This window comes from Eumetopias jubatus, unplaced genomic scaffold, assembly GCF_037043125.1.
Source record: "Eumetopias jubatus isolate StellerSeaLion01/CBP00866 unplaced genomic scaffold, mEumJub1_p1.0 scaffold_7, whole genome shotgun sequence".
NCBI classification, from domain to species: domain Eukaryota; kingdom Metazoa; phylum Chordata; class Mammalia; order Carnivora; family Otariidae; genus Eumetopias; species Eumetopias jubatus.
The window spans coordinates 70068623-70078665 of NW_028274813.1; the positions used below are offsets into that span (position 1 = coordinate 70068623).

General features: G+C 37.4%; 1 pseudogene; it reads left to right on the plus strand.

The window, feature by feature from the left end:
* Nucleotides 1-7921: 7921 nt before the first annotated feature.
* Nucleotides 7922-8683, plus strand: LOC114203615 (ribosome biogenesis protein NSA2 homolog pseudogene; annotated as a pseudogene).
* The last annotated feature ends 1360 nt before the right edge of the window (nucleotides 8684-10043 follow it).

A 10043-nucleotide genomic window follows, 5' to 3' on the forward strand; every position in this document is an offset into this window, starting at 1 on the left:
TTATTCTTTAAACTTGATATGCTGGTTTGCACTCCAAATTTTGCCACATTCACTTCTTGACTTCTTATACTCCACTCTTGATCGCATTCCTACACAACAAGAAAAATTCCCATTTTTCAAGTTTGAAAGCATTATCTTGTCAACAAAAAATTTCTGATATGCCTACCCCTCCAGTATAACTCATTTTATACCCTCTGTACCCTAATCAGTATCATTTTATGCTATAGCACCTATAAGATGTTTTTACCTTAAATGTCTTAAGCTTTATGCAACTTCTATATTCAGGGCCCTGTGCGGGATATCTCAATCTGGGCATTTTAGACCAGATAATTCTTTGTTGTGGGGGACTCTCCAGGATAATGTTGGATGTTGAGTAGCATCCCTGGCTTCTGCCACTATGTAGTACTTTCCTCCCCCTCAGTTATGGCAATCAAAAATGCTTCCAGCCATTGCCAAGTTCCCTTTGTGAGGAAAAAAAATAAATCTGGCTGAGAACTACTAGCCTGACATATACCTGGGCTTATAAAAGCATGTGAAATAAGAATATATATTGCATTTTAGTGGTGACAAGCAATGACAGGAGGTGGTAGAACTTAACATATCATCTCATAATTTTTCTTTGAATAAAGGGGTGCAGTGGGGAGAAAGTGGGCCAATGCAGAGGCTGCAGTGTTGGAGGCTATGAACAAAAAAAGACTCTATGTGAAATCCCAAAAGGCACAAAACATGAACGTGTGTTTTCTTCTGTTCTCTTTACAAGAGAAGTCCAAGCTAGCAGCTATAGAGCCTAACTTTGAACTCTAGCCTTTACCCTTAAGACAATTATGTAGAACCCCCACATAAGCCTGATTGGAGCTGGCCAAAATATATACAAAATGGAGCAGGAATGTGCTCTAGTATTCTCACATGAAATACAAATAAACAGTGGTCACCTTCATGAACCAGTGATAAACATTTCTCCAAAACTGATTATTGCCCTCCTGGAGACGTGAGAAGGAATAAAATACATTCCATTTCGATGGAATAGAAATGAGGTGGAAATTCCCTTTTACAGTTCTGGATTTGGTCAAGATTTGGAAGACACAGGCAGAAACAACTACAGAAGAATTGGTTTTAAATAAGTTTTTTAGGACAGGTCAAATATATTTTTGTACTGAAATAAAGAACATAATGAGAGTCATAATAGGAATGCAGAATCATAAATAGCAAAGCTAATGCCAACACAGCAGCAGTACAAAAGATCAGCAAAGAGGCATGACTGAATGTTAAAATAGGTTCTGAAATACAGTGAATATAAGAATTTTTGTTTTGTTTTTTAAAGTCACTGTAACAAATGATGGTAACAGTAACTTTGGTAGGCCGCTAAAAAAGCTGGGTATCTCAAGAAATTATTCTCTCTTCTGTAGCAAAAATAAAATGAAACTGGGATATTTATTTCCCCTTTTAACACAGCAGGGATCACTTGTAGCAAATAAGCTTAACAATGCTCCCATGTGGGAACCACTATTCCTGTTAAGAACTGACCACTGTCATTATCCACACAGTGCAGTAAATACCCAAATGCTGTCTCATATCAGTCTTCTACTTCTGCCTTCAGAGTGCTGTTTCTTTTTCCCCCAGAAAACTTTAGAAGTTATTAAACAGAAAGGAAGGTCTTCAACTATTCTCTCACCTCACCCTATGCCGACCCCCAAAACCAGAAATAGAGTAAGCAAACCTAAAATGTAGGATAAAGATTAGGCTACAGGTATGGAAGAACTTACCAATTAGGCATTTTTATTCATCACTTCCATTGTGTCAAGAATTTGTATCAGGTTATGTGAAAGTAAAAGAAAAAACGAATTCAAATAAACATTTTTTTTTTTGAGCTTGAAGATTGTTAAAAAGAACAAATAGGCTCAAGAAGCAACTTTATGTTTACAAAGCAGGCTGCTTAGATCAGAAAGCCAGGCAAAGGAATTCCCAGAGTCTTCAAGGGGACTCAATCAATGAAGGCTTTGAAGAAGAATGTTTAATTGTTAAAGGGTGCATGACAGACACTTAAAAGTAGAACCGACCCTTATCAACCTGAGAGAAAATTAGATTTAATAGCACTTGAAATCAGAGGGGTGAATTAAAGGGCATTAATATGGCTGTACTTATGGGAAAATGGCTCAATCTCTGAGCCTCATTTGTAAAATGCTACATTGCTAATGCCTTCTACACAGGTTGGTTGTGAAGTTTAAATGAGATAATGCATCTCGTATGTGCATAAGCAATTTAGTTATTACTATTATTGCAAGGACTTCCAGAACCATCCACTTATAATTACGGGGCAGGAGAAAAGGTATCTAACTGATCAAAAGCAATTGTCCATTGATACTGGCCCTGGGGAAACTGCCTTTCTTCTTTCTACTTTTCTACATTTTCTTCATTTTCTATCATGAGCATATATTATTTTATAATCAGCAAAACATCAGCATTTAAAACAGATTTTAAATTTAAATTTATTGAATGAATTATTTGGCAGGATAATAAATGTTAATCCAACTCACATAATCAAGTGGCTTTTGAATGTACAAATCCTTGATTATACTGAATACTTAAGTTGTGCCAAACATCATGCTAAGTCACATACAGATATGGGAAAACATGCTCCTGGTCTGCAGGGAGATTATCAGTCTGTGAATAAATGCATCCTTTCCTCCGTTTCTACAAAAGCAGTCCAAATAAATTGCTGCTAAGTACATAGATTTGCATGACAAGGTAGTAGTGTCCAAACGTTGAAGGTTCAGGATAGGAAATCAGATGCTGTGAGTTCAAATTCTTATTAATATTCAACAAGTAGTAACTGCCTCCTTTGTGCTGGGCATTTTCTATTTATGAGCAGTGAACAGCAAGTAAACAAGTATATAGCCCAAGTTTTTGTTTTGTTTTGTTTTTATTCACCAGTATAAAGAAAGCACACACAATCCCTCTGTACTGAATCTTTCCCATCAGTATTTAGACATAATGGTAAAGGTCCCATTTTCAAAATAATAAAAATAAAGTTTTTGATTCCCTATTTCCCTCCAGGTACCAATTCCTTTTCCTTTTATTGAATGAAAAGTTTATTGGCTACTCTGCAGGTATTCACTGTCTCCAGTTTCTCCCCTTTCCTTCTCTTTTGAATCCACTCCAAAAAAGGCAGTGGCCCAGACACTGATTTTGTCAATAGGGTCTCAGCTAGCAAACACTATGTCTATGCAAATTAGAAAATGGTGCCTGTCTGGATGCATGAATTATAAACAGCTGTGCCCTCCATGTGGATGGAGCACAACATGGGGAGTATTTCACAACTACTCAACCAATCGGATGGGCACCTTTGAACAATGCATAAGCAACACATCCATGATGGCTCTCCTTCTCCTGATGGCCAGTGGCATCCAGGTGCTTAAAGCTACTGATTAATTTTTGGTCCTTATTTTACCTCCATTATCAGCAATATATGCCAGAGTTGATGGATCCCTCCTATTTGAAGCACTTTCTTCACAACATACTCCCTTTTTAATCCCTTTTCTCCAAGCTGGTTCCTTCCCTGCCCCCCACCCTGCTTTATTGAGATATACAATGTTTTATTTCAATTACAAGTTTAAGGTACACAATGTGATGATTTCATATATGTATATATTGTAAAATGATTCCCTCAATAAGTTTAACACCTCACATAATTACCATCTTGTGTGTGTGGTGAATACATTGAAAATCTACTCTCCCAGCAACTGGGTATATAATACAGTATTGTTAACTATAATCACCATGCCATATATGAGTTCCCCAGAACTTATAACTGAAGTTGTACTCTTTGATTAACATCTCCTATTTCCTCCAACCCCTGGAAACCACCATTCTATTTCTATGAGTAATATACTTTATGATCTCACTTATATGTGGAATCTAAAACCAAAAAAAGTCACTCAGAGAAAGAGAAAAGTAATTGCCAGGGATAGAGAGGTAAGAGAAAAAGGGAAAGATGGTAAAAGGGTACAAACTTGCAGCTATAAAGTGAGCAAGGTCTAAGAATCTAATGTAAAACATGGTGAGTATAGTTGATCGTACTGTATTATATACTCAAATGTTTTTAACAACAAAAGAAGTATGTCTTTCTCTGCCTTATTTCACCGAGCATAATGCCCTCAATGTCCATCTCTGTTGTTGCAAATAGCAGGATTTCCTTCTTTATGGCCAAATGGCTTTCCACTGTGTGTGTATCATATATCTATCCATCTATCTGTGTGTGTGTATGCAATTACATTTTCTTTATCCATTCCTCTATCAATGGACATTTGCATAAAGGTTCCCTTTCCCCCACATCTTTACCCAACACTTGTTATTTCTTGTCTTTTTGATACTACACATTCTAACAGATATGAGGTAGTATTTCATCAGGGTTTTGATTTGCATTTTCCTCATGATTAGTAATGTTGAGCACCTTCTCATGAATCTGGTCATTTGTGTGTCTTCTTTGGGTTGGTTGTTACTGATGCTTATGAGTTCTTTCTATATTTTGGATAGCAACTCCTTATCAACTATATGATTTGCCAATATTTTCTCTCATTCTGTAGGTTACCTTTTCATTTTGCTGATTCTTTTGCTATACAGAACTTTTAAATTTAATGTAGTCCCACTTGCTTCATTTCATTTCTTTACTTGTGCTTTGGTGTCCTATCCAAAAAAAATTGCTGCTGAGACAACTGTCAAGGAGCTCTTTCTGTATGGCTTTCAGGAATGTGCTGTTTAATTTCTACATTTTTGTGAATTTCCTTTTCTTTCATATAATGGTGGTCAGAAAAGATACTTGGTAAGATTTCAGTCTTTTTAAATTTGCTAAGACTTGTTTTATGACTTAGCACATGCTCTATCCTGGAGAATGGAGAATGTTCCATGTGCATTGAGAAGAATGTGTATTCTGCTGTTGAAAGGAATGTTCTATATATAGGTTAGATCCATTTGGTCTAAAGTATATTTCAAGTCCAATGTTACCTTACTGATTTTCTGTCTGAATGATCTATCCAGTGTTGAAAGTGGGGTATTAAAGTTCCCTATTATTGTATAGTTGTCAATTTTTCCCTTTAGATCTGTGTGTATTTCCTTAATATATTTAGGTGCTCTGATGTTGGGTGCATATACTTTTATGATTATTATATCCTTTTATAAATTAACCCCTTTACCATGATATACTGACCTTCTTTGTCTCTTTACTTCGAGCCTATTTGGGTCTCTTATACATATCATATGGTTGGGTCTTGTTTTTTATTCATTCAGCCACTCTATGCCTTTTGATTGTAGAATTTAAAGTAATTATTGATAGGTTAGGACTTAGTAATGTTATCTTATTGTTTTCTGGCTTTTTTCTTGTAATTCTTTTGCTGCTGTCTTCCTTTGTGAATTGATGATTTTATGTATGGTTTAATTCCCTTATCTTTATCTTTTGTGTATCAACTGTAGGGTTTTGCTTTATGGTTACCATGAGGCTTATATAAAACATCTTATAATCTATTTAACATTGATAACAACTCAGTGTCCACCTCATAAAAAAAATAGTCTTTTACTCTCCCTGATTATTTTTAATGTCACAATTTACTTTTGATGTTTTGTCCTTTAACCTTATATTAGTGGTTAAGTTATATTAGTTGAGTAGTTAATACACCATATTACAGTATTAGAGCATTCTTTATTTGATTATAGTTCCCAGTGTGTTGTATGTTTTCATGTTACTAATTAGCGGTCTTTTATTTCAACTTGAAGAACTCCTTTCAGCATTTCTTAAAAGCTGCCCCCTACTACAAAACACAAATTCAAACTCCTGTATCCAACTGCCTCTCAGGCAGCTGAGTTAACAATCTCTTCCTTATTCATCATGGTATTTCCAACATTTTAATTATTCAGCCAAAAACCCTAGAGTTACAGAATTCCTTCTTTCTCTCATACCCACACCTATCTCTATAAGCATATTCATCACCACAGTCTTCAAATACTGAAGGAAATCAACATTGTCTCACTACGTCCACTGTTCCTACTTTGTCCAAACCACCACCCTCATTCATTATTTCAATTGTTTCCTAACTGTTGAATCCACTTCTGTTCTGGTCCCTTTTTAATCTAGCTTCTACATAAGTCAGAGTGATTTTGTTAAATTTTAATTCAGATTGTCACCTGTCTAAAACCTTCTAATGGGTTCCAATATAACCCAAAGAAAAAGCCCAGTAATTGCAATATCACACCAATCCCACCCTCGGTGCCTGACTTGCTTTGCCTCTCTGACCTCAACTCCAATACACCCTGCTTCCCAGCACATACTATTCTTTCCCCTTCTGTCACATTTGCTGATTTATTCTTCCTTGAGCACATCAAGTACACATGTACCTACTGCAGGGATTTTTCTACCTGCCATCTCTGCCTCCTCAAAGAGCTTCCTTCCTTGTTTACTCCCTACTGTCTTCAGATGTCACCCTCTCAGTGATGCTTCCATGGCTACCATTTTTAAACCACAAGCCTCCATTTTCCTTTCCAGGCTTATCCAATAATATATATTTTACTTATTTTTAAAATCATCTCCCTCCCAAATAAAATTCAAAATAATTTTGTCTCTGGGACCTAAACCAGAGCATGAAAATTAGTAGGTGTCCAATAAATATGTGTTATATATGTATATGTTAAATAATTGAAATAACATAGTAATTATCAACACTGGCATAGCCTTTTACTTCACACTATTTCCAAATGGCTGCACCATAGAAAATTCAGAAAGGGGAGAAGGTAAGTCCAAGTATTTTGGCAGTGACTGACTGAATACCTCAAGTGACATGGCAGAAGACTAGTACTGAAAAAGTAAAGACTATAGCAATTCATCTTTTTGAAATTTACCATATTCATATTTATTTTATTCTTTCTTTAACACACAAATCAAATGTAGATGACTGTAGAAAAGATTCCTAAAGGGACAGATTCAGTAAGATTAAAACTGTACAGTAATATGCATGTGGAGGTTCATTGTTGTTACCAATATTTTATTATCCCTTCCTTTCTTCTTAAACACTTGCATTGATGTATGGTCATTTGACCACTTTTGGCTGATGAAATATGAACTGCACATCCACTTGCCACTACCTGTGCTTAGCAGTTTTCTTTGTATTTATTTGGTGCTCTGTTCTCTGTGATTCTTGAATATGCAGGTTGATGTATCTATTTTAGAAACCTCTTAGCAGTTACCTTTCCAAATATTGCTTCTGTGCCATGCTCTATAACATCCTTTTTTTGATACTCCAGTTATAAACCTATTAAACCACTTGTCTGTATCCCTGTATTATGTCCCATATGCTTTGTTGTTTTCTCTTTGGGCCTCAGTTTCTTTATTGACCTACCCTTGAGTTCCATAAGCAGGTCTTTTGTCTTTTCAAGCTAATGTTAAAACTCATTTAAAATCTTAAATATTTTAGCTATAAAATATTTGGTTTTGGTCAATTTTTCTCCTGTCTTTGTCAATCTAGTATCTGGATGTATGTGTATCTGCTTTTATTGATATTTTCTTAAATTATGGGATATATTTTCTTGCGTCTTCACAAGTCTTTTAATTTTTGTATTATGTAGTAGACATCATATGTAAGAAAAAAAAAAAGGTCTAAAAGTGATCCTGGGCTGCCTGGGTGGCTCAGTCAGTTAAGTATCTGCCTTCAGCTCAGGTCATGATCCCAGGGCCCTGGGATCAAGTCCTGCATTGGGCTCCCTGCTCAGTGGGGAGCCTGCTTCTCTTCCACTTGTGCTCTCTCTCTGACAGACAAATAAATAAATAAAATCCTTTAAAAAAAAAAGCGTGGAGTCAGTTCGCGGGTCTGGGAGACCCGAAAATTGAGAGCTTCTTCGCTCCCCGGCAGCTGCACCCAATGGCTCTGCGGCTGTCACCATGCCACAAAATGAATATACTGAGTTACACCGGAAGCGATATGGCTATCGTTTGGATTACCATGAGAAAAAAAGAAAGGTCGAGAGGCTCATGAACGTTCAAAGAAGGCAAAAAAGATGATTGGTCTGAAAGCTAACCTCTACCATAAACAGCGCCATGCTGAGAAAATACAAATGAAAAAGACTATCGAGATGCATGAAAAGAGAAACACCAAACAAAAGACTCCACAAGGAGCAGTACCTGTGTATCTACTGGACAGAGAGGGACAGTCCCGAGCTAAAGTACTTTCCAATATGATTAAAAAAAACGAAAAGAGAAAGCAGGAAAATGGGAAGTTGCTTTACCCAAAGTTCGTGCCCAGGGAGAAACAGAAGTATTAAAAGTTGTTAGAACAGGAAAGAGAAAGAAGCAAGCATGGAAGAGGATGGTCATTGAAGTCTGCTTTGTTGGAGACGGCTTTACTGGAAAACCACCTAAATATGAAAGATTCATTAGACCAATGGGCTTACATTTCAAAAAGGCCCATGTAACACATCCTGAATTGAAAGCCACCTTTGGCCTGCCAATACTTGGTGTAAAAAAGAATCCTTCATCCCCACTACATACAACTTTGGGTGTTATTACCAAAGGCACTGTAATTGAGGTGAGCGTGAGTGAGCTGGGCCTTGTGACACAAGGAGGCAAAGTTATTTGGGGCAAATAGGCCCAGTTACCAACAATGCTGAAAATGATGGATGCATAAATGCAATCCTGCTGGTTTGACAGCAGTTTCAGAGAAGTAATTCCTTAATTACTTAAGATTACACACTGATCAGGAAGACCACCATTTCTGTGGTGGTTCTGAATACCACCAAACAGCCTTATGTGTCTACAGTCATCAAGAGAAGTATTTATTCTATTGTGAAAAAACATTAAAATAGACATTTATTTAAAAAAAAGTGATCTACTTTTTTCCAGGAAAGGTAAACCCTTTCCTGTTCTAAGCAGATGAGTCAAGAGGCTAATCTTAACTATCCCAGTAGAAATTGATCTTAGACAAAGCTGGGTTTATAGAAAGATCTTGAACTCATCCCCGCCCACAGACACACCAAATCTCCAGCTACAAATGGATCATTTCCCTCTGAAAAAAATCTCCACAACAAAAGGTAAAAGGACCACATCAAATGGGTAGAAGAGGCTGAGACATGGTCTCACAAAAACAAAACACCATCCCTGATGTGGTGACATAGTAGGGAGGTATCTCACCAAACAGGGATCTGCTTCTCCCAGAGGAGGCCCTACATAGGGCACCCATCCCTGAGACTGTAACAGAGCTAAAAGGTGACTGATGTTGGGGGTTCCAAAGTGCTAAAGGAAACAGATTCACCTCTTGGAGACGTCACATGCAATGGTGCTCACCCTGAGACCCGGTGGAAAAAAAAATAGTTTGAAAATTGTCTAGTGGAAACCCACTAGCAAATGGGATATCGTAAGTGTAGTGGTCCTCCTGAGGAATGAGGGATTCAAGCTCCACATTGGGAACCCCTAAACTGGGAATCTATACCAGGAAAAAGAGCCCAATACCAAATAGCTTTGAAAATCAGAGGGTTTATGGTGATGTAGGAAGACCATGAACTCACCTCCTCCACAGACATACCAAATCTATACATATTTATACAATTTCTCCCGAAGTACTGAGGGCTGACTGAACTGCTTCTGCACAAGAGAAAGAGACCACACGGAGAATAACAAAAGAGAGGAGACCTGGCAACAAAAGGAACCCCCTACAGGGAAGAGGGATAGTACTAAAAAATCCAAAAGCAGATTCATCTATGCTGGGGCATAGAAAAAAAAGTCATGGTTTAAGAGAATAATATATAAAATATCCATCCCTAGTACACCACATGACAGGAGAGCTGCTTAAACTCTCCCCAGGTCAAAAGGGCTGGTGAGCATATGGTTTAGGCTACCCTCCACCTTGATAGTGCAGACAAGGGCAGTGTTCCAGATGCTCTGTCTGGCCTGTCATCTCAGTGAGCACCAGGTCTCTAGCCCACAACAGTCCTGAATGCAGGGGGAGTGGGGGGGGGGGGTGTTGTTTAAAAAAGCAAATACAGTATAAAGGAACTAGCCTTAGAGCCTT